Here is a 14,964-nt window from a genome sequence, read left to right on the forward strand (position 1 = left end):
GATTCGACTACAGAAATAAAACTTTTCAGAAAAGACTCATTCATATATGATCCTGACCTGAACAACAGCTAATACATGCCAAAAAACTCCTTTAATAGGCTAGATTAGTATGAATGCAATTATTATAACAGACATTATTGATAACCAAAAGGGATACAAAGAAAAAATTAACTCATTTTAATACACAGATCAGTCAAACAAAAAACAGAATTTATCTCCAGGTAATGTGAATAACAGACTAATCTAAAATCTACTTTCAATGCCAACAGCTGGCCCCTAGATAATTTCTGGATTTACTAAGTATTTATATCCACTAAGTGCCAGCAAATTACTAAAATAAAGTATACTCTTTATGTTTAGATAACAGCATCCAGTCTTGGGGTGCCTCAGTTGGCTGTCAGACTCTTGATCTCAGGCTCAGGTCTTTATCTCAGGGTCATTAGTTCAAGCCCCATGTTGGGCTCTGTGTGGAGCCCACTTTTAAAGTAATTGATTAATTAATTAAAACTTTTAAAGAGCACCTCGTCTTTCTGGTCAGCTTCTTTTCTATTAATGGAATTGCATCATAACATGGGACCAAATATGCATGTGCCTTGATATACAGAAAGCCCACTTAATATTAAAACATAATCAATTAATTGCCATATCCACAGTTCTTCCCAAATCTGTATTATAGAAAATACAGTAATTATCTTCCATTCAGTTCACTCATATTTTTGGTCCTGTACACTGTTACATTTCTTTAAAACCTCTCATAGTTCAAATATGTTTGAGAAACTATCCTTCAGTTTTGCAAGGAAGTTTAGTTACTGTCAAGATCATCTTAGGCTATTAAACCCAGTTGATTCTTAGGAATTCTTCCATTTATAAAACATGGGAATTATAACCAAATTAACACATCAGATATCAGAATGCCAAAAGTTAAGTCATTAAAAGGGAATCCAGAGAAAGAGTCAGTTGTGAAAGAACAGGAAGTGATGTACACTGCCATTTTGTAGTGAACTATTTAGAAACATAAGTACCAAACTAAACTGAAATCAATCAAACCCAGACTTAACAGCTCTCAGTATCCTAAGAGTGGCATCAAGATCAGCTGAAATAACCCTCAGGCAGTTCTTCCCTAATAATGAATTTATCTAACTGATAAAGAACATATTTTACCACTTTTAGCATTCCTACAAGCTATGGAAAACAGGGTTTCTTCTTAGTTGTCCTTAAGAGTATCTCTTAGTTCTAGGGGCACCTGAGTGGCTCAGTGGGTTAAAGCCTCTACCTTCAGCTCAGGTCATGATTTCAGGGTCCTGGGATGGAGCCCCACATCAGGCTCTCTGCTCAGCGGAGAGCCTGCTTCCTCCTCTCTCTCTCTCTGCCTGCCTCTCTGCCTACATGTGATCTCTGCCTGTCAAATAAATAAATAAAATCTTTAAAAAAAAAAAAAAAGAGTATCTCTTAGTTCTAGCATGCATTTTGAAATACGGCAAGTAGTTTACTTATATTCTCTTTACATCCCTTAAGCTCTGTAGCCTTTATTGACAAATCTCTGCATGCATCTTTCCAAGACAAAAACAGTCACTCTCTGCTGAGCAGTATGCTTGGGTTTATACATACTAGTATATATGAATTATCAACAACAAACCATAACATAAAGAATTAGACTTTATGGCAGAATTTCCCATGTAAAGGGAAACTCTACACACCACAACATGCAGCTTTGTGCCAGAAAATAAAGATTCAAATGAGAAGTGCTGTTTAAGTCAAAATGAATTCAGATAAAAATAAAAAGGGAATAAAGAAAGCAAGAAGAATTCTACTTTCCGAGGAAAAATAAATTGACTTAACATACCATTAGTGAAATATCAAAATCATGGAATTAGAGGACAGAAATTAAATTAATGCCTAACACTACTAATACTAACATCTTTAAATCCCGGTCTTGAAACAGGTTTCAAAATGCAACAAACACACGAAAAAAGCTCTGATGAACATTAAGTATACATGACATTCAGAAATATTTTAAAATAAGTCACCCACTAAGCAAAGCTTAAACACCAAATACAACTTGTGAGTAAAATATCAAAACAGTCCATATCTGTACATATATTAGTCTTTGTTGCTTTGCAAAAAATAAATTAATCTTCGAACATTCATATATGAAACATTTTGAACCCACTTCATCAGTAAATCTAAATACTTAAAGAAGTTTGAACAAACTTCAAGATTACTCTGATCACAAAAAGCACTTGGCAACACGCTTCTAGAATGTTAAAATTTTTATTTTTATTTACTTCTACTCTACTAAGGACAAAACCAACAAGTACTACTGTAAAACAGATAAGATGATTTGTTTTAAACAATTTGACACGAAGCAAAAGAAGTGAAAAAGTGATTTATTGACTACATAACACAGATCCTATCACAGCATAATTAGGCAAATTAGTGTCTGTTCTCTCATTTCCTTAGGGGAAAAAAAGCATTCCTATAGGAAGGTTTGTATCCTAATCATTTTAGAAAATTCCAATTCTAATGTTATACAAAATGGTATGAACCCTAAAAATTCACAGCTCAGGGAGAAATGTCCATTAGACGGCCTGTCTGTATGCATTAATCTTTCATAATTCTTCAAGAACTACTAAAGTCACAGAAAGGAAAATGAAAGGGACAAGAAAGAGTACAAAATTATTTTATTTGAATCCTAGTGAAAACCCAACATCCTCACCAAAAAAAATGTCAATCTAGTGTTTAAAAGAGAGCGAGAAGGGGAAGAGACATCAGAACTGTTCAAACATGGCAGGGTCCCTCTCGAGAGGCCGTATCTCCCAACAATAACAACAGGAATAGATACACTTCCAGGGACAGATCTCAGGGGAAGACTATAAACCCGTACTGTTATCGATTTAAAACCAAAGGGAAAAGGGTAACCTTTCCAAGGGAAGCGCCATTACTTCCCTCTCCAGCTCCCCCTCCCTTCAGTGTATACAAGGGCCTGTGTATGAAGAAACTGCCTTGGACTTCTGCAGCATTGCAGCAGACTAAAGGATGGGGAAGGGGGGAAGGGTAGGGGGAGAGAAACGCTTCCATCACCCCTATACGAGTATAGATTTCCTGAGCCGGGGTGGAAGCCACTCAGCAGGCTACCCTTCCCAAGAATACTGACACTACAAAGGAGAGGGAGGAGCAGAAGGATCAGAAGGGAAAGGGACCTCGCGCCTTTAAATCGGGGTGCACAGCAACCCAGTCTCCCCAAGAGAGCCACACCTTCCTCGAAACATCCCCTTCCACCACCCCTTCCGGTGACCCTCAGGAAAGAGGAATGTAATTGCTCTTGCCCCTCAAAACGGGAGGGCGCCCAGCTCACCAGCTTCTTCACCCCACCCACAGAATCACAGACCCTCCTTGTCTCCCTCCCTACCCCACCCCCACCTCCCTTCACCGAGAGGCCAGAGTGGGCCGAATTTCCCCGCCCCCTCCATGTCTCCCTTTCCCAAAGCAGAGGTGCCCTTACCCTTTCGCCGACACGTCTGGGGCGGAGTAGGCAGGCGCAGCCCCCTGCGGCGCTCGGGTAGCCGCTACGCTGGAGGGCGAGGAGTGAGGAGAAGGAGGAGGGGGCCTGGCGACCGACCGCCGCCCCCCCGCCCCCGAGCCCCAGCAAGCCGCCCAGCCCAAGCTCTGCGACAAGGGGCGGGGGGGGGAGGGGGCGAGGGGACGACCGGGGTCGAGGAGGCGCCCTCAGAGCTTGGGCTCAGCTAAGATGGCGCGGGGAAGTGCTGGGAGCCGCTGCCGCCGCCTCGGGGGAACCGGCCGGGGCCTCGGCCGCCTTCCGTCCTCACACAGCCGAGGCCCTCTCGTCCCCCGCCACGGCCCCTCGGCGGGCGGGCCCACGCACAGTTCTCCGCCACCACCACCACCCCTGGGAAGGGGGCGCTCACAAAGGGAAGAGAGGCCGCGGGCCGGCCGGCCGGCGGCGGGGCGGGGTCCCCAGGGGCCGGGAGGCCTCAGAGGTTCGCGGGCGCCTCGCGCTCTCGGCCCTCGAAGGGCGCAGGCAAGCGGGACCCCTCCTCTCTCCTCAGACAGGCGGCGGCACCGACTCACTATCTTTGCCACCCTCCCTCTCTCTCTCTCTCCGAGCCCTGAAGCCACAGAGCCCGGCCGCTGCCCAGGTTTCCCCCCCCCTTCCCCAACACCACTCCCCTCCTCCCGACAGTCATCCCAGTCTCCGATCTCGCGAGATTTCCCGCCTGACAGGCCCGACCCTGCGCGAGACAGTACTGCGTACGCGTGCGCGCTCTCACGGGAGCGCGCGAGTGCTTGTACTGGGCGGAGTCTCCCGGTACCCCGCCTGAGTCCCAGCCTTAGTCTAGCTTGGCCGCGCTCGGCGGTCTAACTCTTCTGCCATGCTGGCATCAGGTGCTTTCAGTTCTCCCTGAAATCTGCGAAAGAAGAGTTTATCAGCTCTCCTCTGTCCTCACTTCCAAAATATCCGCGCCCCCCACCCCATAATCCTGCGAATGAGAAGCTTGCCCTGGCATGTAGGATATTCAGTTCTTACCTTGGTTCAACTACTCCGTGGAATTCAGAGGGAAATTGGTCAGTGTCATCAGTACGTAGTTGAGTTTTTGAGATTCTAAAAGCTTATAAGAACTTCTGGAACGGTAATTAGAGGAGAATACAGATTAAACCACCCCTCATGTTGGTAATGGTAGGAAAGAGACAAATTCTTGAGAAGTTTCAGTGTATGTCTTTAGTAGGTTGAGTGATGGTAAGTTTTGGAAACAGGAGCTGCAAATAAACTGAAGAGTCCTACGAGTCCTAATGCAGGAAAGAGAGCTTCTAAATTTCTGTGGTGAAGACTTTTGTTTAGAGGAAAAAAAGAGCAGTTTTATTCAGGAACCAAAAGGTGTGCCTCAAGCACAGTTACCAAAAAAAAAAGTCTTGCTTCTTCAACTGGTAAGCAGTGAGATAAAGAGATCTGCTGTGTGAGACTTATGAGTAAAAGTGTACTCCAGAACAATTGGAAGTTACAGTAAACGAGGGAAGTAAACTGGCTATGATCAGTGAAACAAGATAACCACTTCAGTGGGTTATACATATTACTTGTTACAAATATGCTTTCTCATAGTAAGAGGACTCTGTCAGTGAGTCCTCTTTTCCCCTGTATTGCCAACTACTCTCAAGTGGCAACTTCCCCTCAGCATAAAAACATGCCCTAGTTTCTTTGGAGGGTAAAGAAGGATTACCATCTTCATCTCTCCTCCCCTTCAAAGACAAGCTTTTTAGAAAATTTGTCTTCTCATCTCCGCTGAAACTGATCTTACAATGGTCAAGAGCGACCTTCTACTTTCTGTGCCTAGTAGAGTCATTTTAATCCTCCTTGACATCTGCAATATTTGATATAGTTTATACTCCTTCCTTCTTGAAACTATATTCCTCCTTGGCTTTTCAACACCACTCAAAACCACTTTTCCTTCTACCTCCTTGCCCTTGGAGCCTCTCTTCCTCCATCTATGCTTTAAATGATGCCTTTCCAATCCTGATCCTTTCTTCTGAAAGTTACAGCAAGAATGTTCTCTTCTAGGGGTGCCTGGGTGGCTCAGTGGGTTAAAGCCTCTGCCTTTGGCTCAGGGTCCTGGGATCGAGCCCCGCATTGGGCTCTCTGCTTGGCGGTTAGCCTGGTTCCTCTTCTCTCTCTGCCTGCCTCTCTGTCTACTTGTGATCTCTGTCTGTCAAATAAATTCTTTTAAAAAACCTTTAAAAAAATGTTCTCTTCTAGTTATTTCATACATTTAGGAATGGAAAGAGATTCAGGCTTTCCTATAATATTTATTCTTAATCTTCTATGGAAAATTTCAAACATACACAAAAGGAATGGGATATAATAAAAAAAAAAAAAACCCAGGTGTCCATCACCTAGCTTCAACTATTATCAACATTTTATCATTCTTTTTTTTTTTTAAAGATTTTATTTATTTATTTGACAGAGAGAGATCACAAGTAGGCAGAGAAGCAGGCAGAGAGAGAGGAAGGGAAGCAGGCTCCCTGCTGAGCAGAGAGCCCGATGTGGGACTCGATCCCAGGACCCTGAGATCATGACCTGAGCCGAAGGCAGTGGTTTAACACACTGAGCCACCCAGGCGCCCACATTTTATCATTCTTGTTTCACTTATTCTCCCACAACCTTCCCCACCCCTGTGTACTTTTTTTTTAAGATTTAATTGTTTGTGAAAGAAAGAAGTGAGAGTGACCACAGGGGTGTGGGGACAGGGCACAAGGGAGAGAATCTGGAGCAGACACCTCACTGAGAGTGGAGCTCCATGCAGCACTCAATCCCACGACCCTGATATGGGGACCCCAGCCAAAATCAAGAGTCAGAATCTTAGCCGACTGAGCCAGCCAGGTACTGCCTGCCTCCACCCAAGTGTATTTTTAAGTAAATCTCTAATAGGCCATCATAACGTTTTAGCTGAAATACTTTGGTTATAACATAACCACAATACCATTATCACACCTTTACAATAATTTCCTAATATGTATACCCAATCCATATTCAGTTTTGCCTAACATTTCCAAAATGTCATTTTATAGTCCATTTGTCTGAACCAAGATCTGAAGTTCTACACTTTGCATTTGATTAATAGATATGTCTCTTAAATCACTTTTCATGTACAACAATTTCCCCCTTCCTTCTTCTTCCTTTTTTTTTTTTTTTTTAAGATTTTATTCATTCATTTGAGAGAGAGAGTGCAAGGGAGAGAGAGTCTGAAACAGATTCCACACGGAGCACAGAGCCTGACATGGGGCTGGATCCACAGCCCTGAAATCACAACCTGAGCCAAAACCAAGAGTCAGACGCTCAGCTGACTGAGCCACCCAGGAGCCCCTCTTTCTTTCCTTTTTGTATGCAGTTTATTTGTCTAAGAAATCAAATTATAGATTTCGCAGAATTTTTCACATTCTGGACTTGCCAGTTACATCCTCACAATGTCATTTCACATTTGCTTCATTGCCCACATTTCTTATAAACTGGTAGGTAAATCTAAAGGTTTGCTCTTGTATGGGTAGTGTTTCCTTTGATAATATTTTGTGTCTGCTACTACCTCATTTTCCCTCTTAACACCACCTCTACCATAAACTGTAGCTCCACTCCTCTCAGATTCCCCAGCACATAGCATATCTTAAGAGACTCCAGCTTTCTTTTTAAAAGATGATTATTCCAGATATCTACCTATGATTTGGTACTAAGAGACCTCCCTCCTCAAATTCTTCAAATTTCACACACACAACACACCCATATGTACATACAGGTGGGCTTATCCTATCAAATTTGTTCAACAGTAGAGTTATCATTGGTTGATACCACAAAACATACCAGTTAATTAATTTCTGAAATTGTATTTAAATAAGAAAATTATACTCATCGATGTTAGGAAAATAATGCTTAGAACAATTGCAGATTTTGGACCTTCTGAGATTTAACTCCTGATGATTTCTCTGATGCACCCCTTTCTGCTATGGTGGTTCATACTGTTTCTAATCTGGGGTACTGCAATTGCCTTCCAACTACTCTCCTCACACCCCAGGGTGCCCCATTCTCTATACTGAGATGAATGGTTTTAATCTTCCTAAAAAGCAATTTCTAAAGGCTGAATGTGTCATTTCTCTGCTTAAAACTCTTCCATGGCAAAACAAAAACAAAACCAGAAAAACTCTTCCATGGGTCCCCAAAACCCTCCAAATAAAATCCAGACAGAGCCTTGCATACCTTTCTAACTTTATTTCAGATACTCCCACCATCCTGAACTATTATTTACTCTTCTGCTAACTGCTAACATCCTATCTTCAGGGTGTGGTACTGCACTCCTCTGCCTGAAAGGCCTTCTCTATCCTTCAAGATGTAGCTCACATGTCACCTCCACAAAAGGCTTTCTCAGATCTCATTTAGGTTTTCCTTGAGCCTACAAATTGGGGTCAGAAAGCTGTGGTGTGAGGGATACCTGGCTGGCTCAGCTGGTAGAGCACACCACTCTTGGTCTTGGGGTCCTCTTCAAGTCCCATGTTGGGTGTAGAATTACTTGAAATAAACATTTTTTAAAATGGACATTAAAAAAAGAAGAAGAAGGCACACTAGCTGTGGGATGGGGCAAAGAATGGGTACCAACCTTGTTTTGACCTCAATAAAAAAGTTACCTAAGCAGTATCAAAACCAAGAATAAGCTTCTTCTGTACACTGACATATTTAATTCTCACAACAAATTTGTGCAGTAGGTTCTATTATTATTACCTCCAATTTATAGGTAAGGAAACTAGGGTTCAGAGAGTTATGTCCCTTGCCCAAGATGACACAACTAATAAGTGGTGAGCTAGAATGTGACCCCAGTTGTGCATGAATCTAAACCATATTATCCTTCCATCGTATTCTACTCCTGGCACCACCAGTCGATGACAGCTTGATGCCATGCACATATTCTGTGTGTGTAAGAGATGCCTGACCATGTGTGATATCTGTATATATGTTGTCATGCATGTGTCTATGGTTGAAAAGGCAGCTTGTCAATGTGCAGGTGGGTGCACTGACTGATCTGGTATCTGTCCAATCAAACGGTCTTTTCAGTGTTGTCACTCAGTAAAAGACCAAGTCATAGTCAACTCAATTTAACAAATACTTATTGAATTCCTACTATATGTTAGACTTAAGTAAAATACGCAAGGGGCAAATGGAACTAGTGTTTATAGAATTACTCTATGCCAAGAATTGTATGAAGCCAGTGCTTTACATTCATTATCCCCTTAATCTTACCAACAACCCTGAAAAAAGAATGATGATGATGATGATGTCATCATTTCTTCCTTCCAACAGAGAGGAAGAAAGTGCAAAAAAAAGTAAGCAATTTTGTGCAGCATGGAGAACTAAAATTACAGTTCTGGTTCAGTATGAATTTTAAGCAGCTTTTTTTTTTTTTTCACTGCTTGTTGGTTCCCTTTCTCAAATCCTTCCCCATACTAGGAACTAAAAATCCTATTAGAGGGATGCCTCAGTGGCTCTGTCAATTAATCATCTGACTCCTGATTTCGGCTCGGTCATGATCTCAGGGTCCTGAGATCAAGCCAGCATCAGGCTCCACACTGGATGTGGAGCCTGCTTAAGATTCTCACTCTCTCCCTCTGCCCTTTCCCTCCTAAAAAGAATCCTATTAAAGAGATTAGATCTGCATGCAAAAAAAACATTTAAATAACAGAGGCTCCAGGGTGGCTCAGGTGGGGAAACATCTCCCTTTGGCTCAGGTCATGATCTCCATGTCCTAGAATCAAACCCCACATCAAGCTCCCAGCTCAGCGAAGAATCTACTTCTCCCTCTCCCTCTGCCTCTCCCCCTGCTTGTGCTCTCTCTGTCTCTCTCTCTCTCTCAAATGGATAAACAAAATCTTTTTTAAAAAGTTTAAGTTAACAGGGTGCCTGGGTGGCTCATTTGGTTAAGCGACTGCCTTCGGCTCAGATCATGACCCTAGAGTCCAGGGATCGAGTCCCACATCAGGCTCCCTGCTCAGCAGGGAGTCTGCTTCTCCTTCTGACCCTCCACTTCTCCTGCTCTCCCTCTTTTTTTCTCTCTCTCTCAAATAAATAAAATTTTTTAAAAAGAATTTAAGTAACAATGCTTAACTACCTATTAGCAAATGACGCACAGAATCAGACCCTAATTTATAATTTTCTGGACCTTAGTTTCCTATCTAAGCACAATAGACTAAAATGATCTCTGGATTCCTTTTAGTTCAAAATCTATTATAAGAATGATGCAAATAACATGCACAGATAACTTGAATCCCAAAGAGTGTGTGTGTGTGTGTGTGTGTGTGTGCGCACGCACACGTGTGCGAGTGCACATTTAGAAACAAATAAGAAACACTTTTTCGGATGTTTTACCTAACTCCTATTAAAATGCAGGGAACTGCATTGGTCATGATAATATCTCCATCCAACTTTAGCGTATACATTTTTTGCAATTACATTGTGATTATTTATGGAAACCTCCGTCTCCCTACAGTAGAAGGCAGAAACCATGGAAGCTGAGTGTATAACAGAGTAGTTAGTAAGGAGGATGTGTCTTAGAATTTTCTCTGTAGAAACCAGGGGTTAGGCACTCCATGAAACTGACAGTCAACAAATAAATAAATCAGTACTTTACTGGCAGCCCATTCCGTGCATCCTGGGCAATCCATTCAGCTATAGATTTTTTACTTTGGGCCCCCAGGGCAACCAACTAAGGCAGGTTTAAGCCTAGTTGTCATACCTCACCCAGACATTTCTACAAAAGGCTGTCTCAGATAAGTAGGGCTTCCACAGGCTGGAAAATAAAGCTCATCATATACAAAGTTGTTCCTTGAGCTCTGCACTCCCACATAATCGGGTTCATTCACATCACAAAGATGTGAACATCTTTGAAAAGTGCCGTGCATGTGGAGGCAGCAGATTCATCCAATTTAACCCACAGGAATAGATAAATGCTGGGCCAAGGTACCCTAAGGAGAGTAGAATATAATTCAGCTCAATAACATTCTGACCCAGAAACCTTTCAGTCTCAGGTATCTATCGGCTAAGCATCTGCAACAAGCCATGAATAAGTTAAAGCAGCTGCTCCAGGGGCGCCTGGGTGGCTCAGTGGATTAAGCCGCTGCCTTCAGCTCAGGTCATGATCTCAGGGTCCTGGGATCGGGTCCCGCATCGAGCTCTCTGCTCGGCGGGGAGCTTGCTTCCCTCTCTCTCTCTCTCTGCCTGCCTCTCTGTCTACTTGTGATTTCTCTCTGTCAAATAAATAAATCTTAAAAAAAAAAAAAAAAAAAGCAGCTGCTCCAGAGTCTCAAAAAAGTCCAAGCCTGAAGATAGCAAGGAGAGGATGTGGCTGTCCTACAGCAGCAGGCACTGACCATGGAGTCCCACCTCCATCACTTCCCGGTGTCCCTCACTGAGCTCCCTGGCATCAGTGTCATAACCAGGCTGAGCGTTCCTTTCCTTATCTGCAAAATGGGGTTAACATCACCATCCTCAAGGGTGCCTGGCTGGCTCAGTCAGTAGAGTATATGCAACTCTTTTTTTTTTTAAAGATTTTATTTATTTATTTGACAGACAGAGATCACAAGGAGGCAGAGAGGCAGGCAGAGAGAGAGGAGGAAGCAGGTTCCCCACTGAGCAGAGAGCCCGATGTGGGGCTCGATCCCAGGACCCTGGCTGGAATCATGACCTGAGCCGAAGGCAGAGGCTTCAACCCACTGAGCCACCCAGGAGCCCCGAGTATATGCAACTCTTGATCCCAAGGTTGTGAGTTCAAACCCCACATTGGGTGTAGAGGTTGCTTAAAAATAATAAAATCTTGGGACGCCTGGGTGTCTCAGTCCGTTAAGCATCTTCCTTGGGCTCAGGTCATGATCCCAGGGTCCTGGGATTGAACCCACATCAGGCTCCTTGCTCAGCAAGGAACCTGCTTCTCCCTCTGCCTGCTGCTCCCCCTGCTTGTGCTCTCTCGCTCTGATAAATAAATAAACAAGATCTTTAAAAAAAATAATAATAACAAAATCCTTAAAAATAAATAAATAAATAACCACTATCATCCTCAGAGGTATTTAGGATTAAAAATAACATGTAAAGTGTCTACTCCATTTAAAGTGTTAGTTCTGTTTTGTGGGGAAGTTTTTTTTTCCCAAAGGGATCAGATTTTATTGGAAGAAACAAGTGAGTAAGCAGAGAAAATATTGTATTGCAAATGCAGGAGTCAGCTCAGGATGCTTTGGGAGCACATGAAAGCTCTCCCAATCCAACCCCCAGGTGGGGGAGTCAGTCAGGGAAGGCTTCCTAGAGGAGGGGGTATCAGTGTTGTACTTCTGCCCTTCCTATGGAAGTTGAAATGCAAATTGTATAAATATGTAATGTCTAGGGGTGCCTGGGTGGCACAGATGGTTAAAGACCTGCCTTCAGCTCATGATCGCCCGGTCCTGGGATAGAGACCCATATCTGATTCCCAGCTTGGTGGGAATCTGTTTCTCCCTCTCCCCCTGGTTGTTTCTCTCTCTCTCAAATGAACAAATATAATCTTAAAAAAATAAAAAATATGTCATGCCTAGGTGGGAGGTCGAGTAAGAACTTAGTTGATTACCTTCAGTTTTGAACTATATGGAACTATAAAACACGTTTCTGTGACCAGAGGTAGAGATGAGAAGAAAAAAAAATCTGAGAGACAAAGATACAATTTTCATGAACCTAGTAAGTAGGGGAATGGTTAGGAATCAGATGTTCAGGGGCGCCTGGCTGGCTCAGCAGGTTAAAGTCTCTGCCTTCGGCTCAGGTCATGATCCCAGGGTCCTGGGATCAAGCCCCGCATCAGGCTCTCTGCTCGGCAGGGAGCCTGCTTCATCCTCTCTCTCTGCCTGCCTCTCTGCCTACTTGTGATCTCTCTCTGTCAAATAAATAAATAAAATCTTAAAAAAAAAAAAAAGGAATCAGATGTTCACTAGGAGAATTCTGGAAATTAAGAATTAGAAGGTTGAACACAATCTGATAGGGGACGATGCTTAGGATCTCTCTTAAAGAGTAATGTAGTTAGATTTTTTTGAAGTAACAAACAAGACACACATTTTGAACTGTATGCATTAGGTTATTTCAAGTGTTAGCTCTTGCTGTGTACGCGTAAGGATGTAAATATTCATTCCACTGTTCCAACACCACCCTCTGGCAGGCACCCCATGATCAGTGCATCATGATTGTCTGAGACATCTGTGAATGTGGGAAGGGTTGGGCAGCATGTTTGTGGACTGAGAGGTTTTTGGAATTTATCCTCAGGACCAATTGGTGATTTTGTCATGCCCTTCTCTGGCTGACATCTGCCAGGATTCAAAAACAAAACAAAACAAAACAAAAAAGACACTGTACTAATTCCTACCAGAGTTGTGCCACATAGGATATGAAACAAACAGCTGGCAATCGAAACATAAAATAAGTTGCTATTTTATTGGCCTGGGATTGTCTTTGGGTCTCTTCTTTAGCCTTATATTTACTAGGTAGTAATACTATGCTAGTAAGAAGTCTTTGGGTCAAAAGTGACTATTTAGATCAGCTTAAGGGGAAAAAGCCGTGGGGAAGGGGTGTTGGTTATTAGACCCTGTAACAGAAAAGTCCAGTGCCTCAGGAATTAAGAGAATTTTGTTCATGTCTGACTCCCCATTTCCTGTCTCTCCACATACCATCCCCAGCTCCCTGTTGCTTGACTATATTTCTCTATAGACTGGACTTTGTTCTAAGATTTTCTGTTTTGTGGGGAGTAAAACTGGTGGTTCAGGTGCTTTCCACTGCTGCCACCTAGTTCAATATTCCCCAACAATGAATGCTGCTGTTGCCACTGTCTACCCACAGCTGTCTACAACAGCTCAGTGGCCCAGCTTAGGCCTCGTGTCCTATGCTCTTCTGTGGGCTGGTAGCTTCACCAAAGGATGAGACATTTTGATCACCCTAGCTGGGATTCTGGGACCACCCTGTGGCAAGAGGCTCAGAGGAACAGCTCCACAGGAACCACATAGCACTGGTGTAGATGGAAGGGAATCGATGGAAAGGAAATTCCCCCAAAGGAACTTCTTGCCAGAAGAGGGAGCCATTCTGGACAGACTAAAAACAACAGATGTTCACTACAAGTAGACTAGAACTGCTCTTGAGGCCAAGTCATACAATTTCGTGGGAACGCTACCTAGAGTCGAATGTATTAACCCTTGCTGTGCTCAGGTAAAAGAAAACCACCATCACCTGGATACAATAGCACTTTAATGGACTGATGAGGTCTTCTGACCTTTGCCATGACTCTGAGAAATGGGCAGAGCAAATTCCCTTTACAGAATATATTTTTGAAACTCCAGCAACACAGAAAAGTGCAGCAGAAGAAAAAACGTTTCCTTCGACAGGACCAGGTATAAATCTGGTATGTAGACTGTTTGGGGAGGGAGCACCTTCCAGGCATTCTCGAAGCCTTAGCCATCCTGAAAATATGTGGCATGTGCAAGAGCCCAGAAGATGCCCATCAGCCAGGCATGGAGTGCCAAGGTGACAGACGGCCAGTTCCTGGAACTCCAGCATTCTTGTGCGTCTTTTCCTAAAGTTCTCTCTCACACTAGCCTTTGGAGTTGCTTCCACAGAAAAGCTGAGTGTTCTTACAAATACTCCAGGATAACAGTTTTATTCATGCACTCTTTCATTTTATTTATTTTTTTAAGTACGCTCTATGCTCAGCATGAGGCTTGAACTCACAACCCTGAGATCAGGAGTCTCGTGCTCTATATGCTGAGCCAGGCAGGCGGCCCCTATTCACTCATTCTTATTTCCCTCTCCCACACCTCAATGAATTCATGACAATACTGATGACTCACAATAAATGTTTATGGGATAGTGAGTTGATAGATAGCAAACATTTACGGGATGTCAGTTATGTACCTTTTGCTCGGCTCTGTGGATACACAGATGAATAAGATACCATTACTACCCCTGAGATCATAGCCTAATGAGAAAGACCAGCACATAAGCAGTCCTGAATTATTTAGGACTCTTTGGTTGCAAGTGGCAGAGATTCAGACCCAAAGTAGTTTAAGAAAAATGAGAATATTTTGGCTCACACAAACTAAAAAGTTCAGAGTGAAGTCTGGCTTCAGACAAAGTTAGTTCCATGCTCATAAATGCTCTGGTTTCATCTTCAGGACTTTCACTGCATTGCCTCAACCACCCTGATCCAAATGGGGTTCTGGAAAAATACAACAAAATTAACCATTTTATTTTATTATTGTATTTTTAGATGTATTTGACAGAGAGAGCATGTGTGTGCACAAGCAGGGAGAGCAGCAGAGGAAAAGGGAGGAACAGACTCCCCGCTGAGCAGGGAGCCCAACACGGGGCTCAATCCCAGGACCGTGGGACCATGACTTGAGCCAAAGGCAGACCCTTAAGCG

General features: G+C 43.2%; 2 protein-coding genes across 3 annotated transcripts in view; one reads left to right on the forward strand and one right to left on the reverse strand.

Annotated features, from left to right (window-relative positions):
• Window positions 1-4,275, reverse strand: part of TAOK1 (TAO kinase 1) — a 166,398-nt gene extending 162,123 nt beyond the window's left edge. Inside the window, exon 1 of one of the 2 annotated variants that reach the window (XM_082707056.1) lies at window positions 3,503-4,275. The gene's annotated coding sequence lies outside the window, so the exon portion shown is untranslated. The remainder of the gene's footprint in view (window positions 1-3,502) is intronic. The other variant, XM_082707057.1, reaches the window with a different exon arrangement.
• ALDOC (aldolase, fructose-bisphosphate C) overlaps window positions 1-14,964 on the forward strand; it is a 1,020,901-nt gene that overhangs the window by 302,362 nt on the left and 703,575 nt on the right. The gene's annotated exons all lie outside the window — the stretch shown is intronic.

Source organism: Mustela nivalis (assembly GCF_964662115.1).
Source record: "Mustela nivalis genome assembly, chromosome: 17".
NCBI lineage: Eukaryota > Metazoa > Chordata > Mammalia > Carnivora > Mustelidae > Mustela > Mustela nivalis.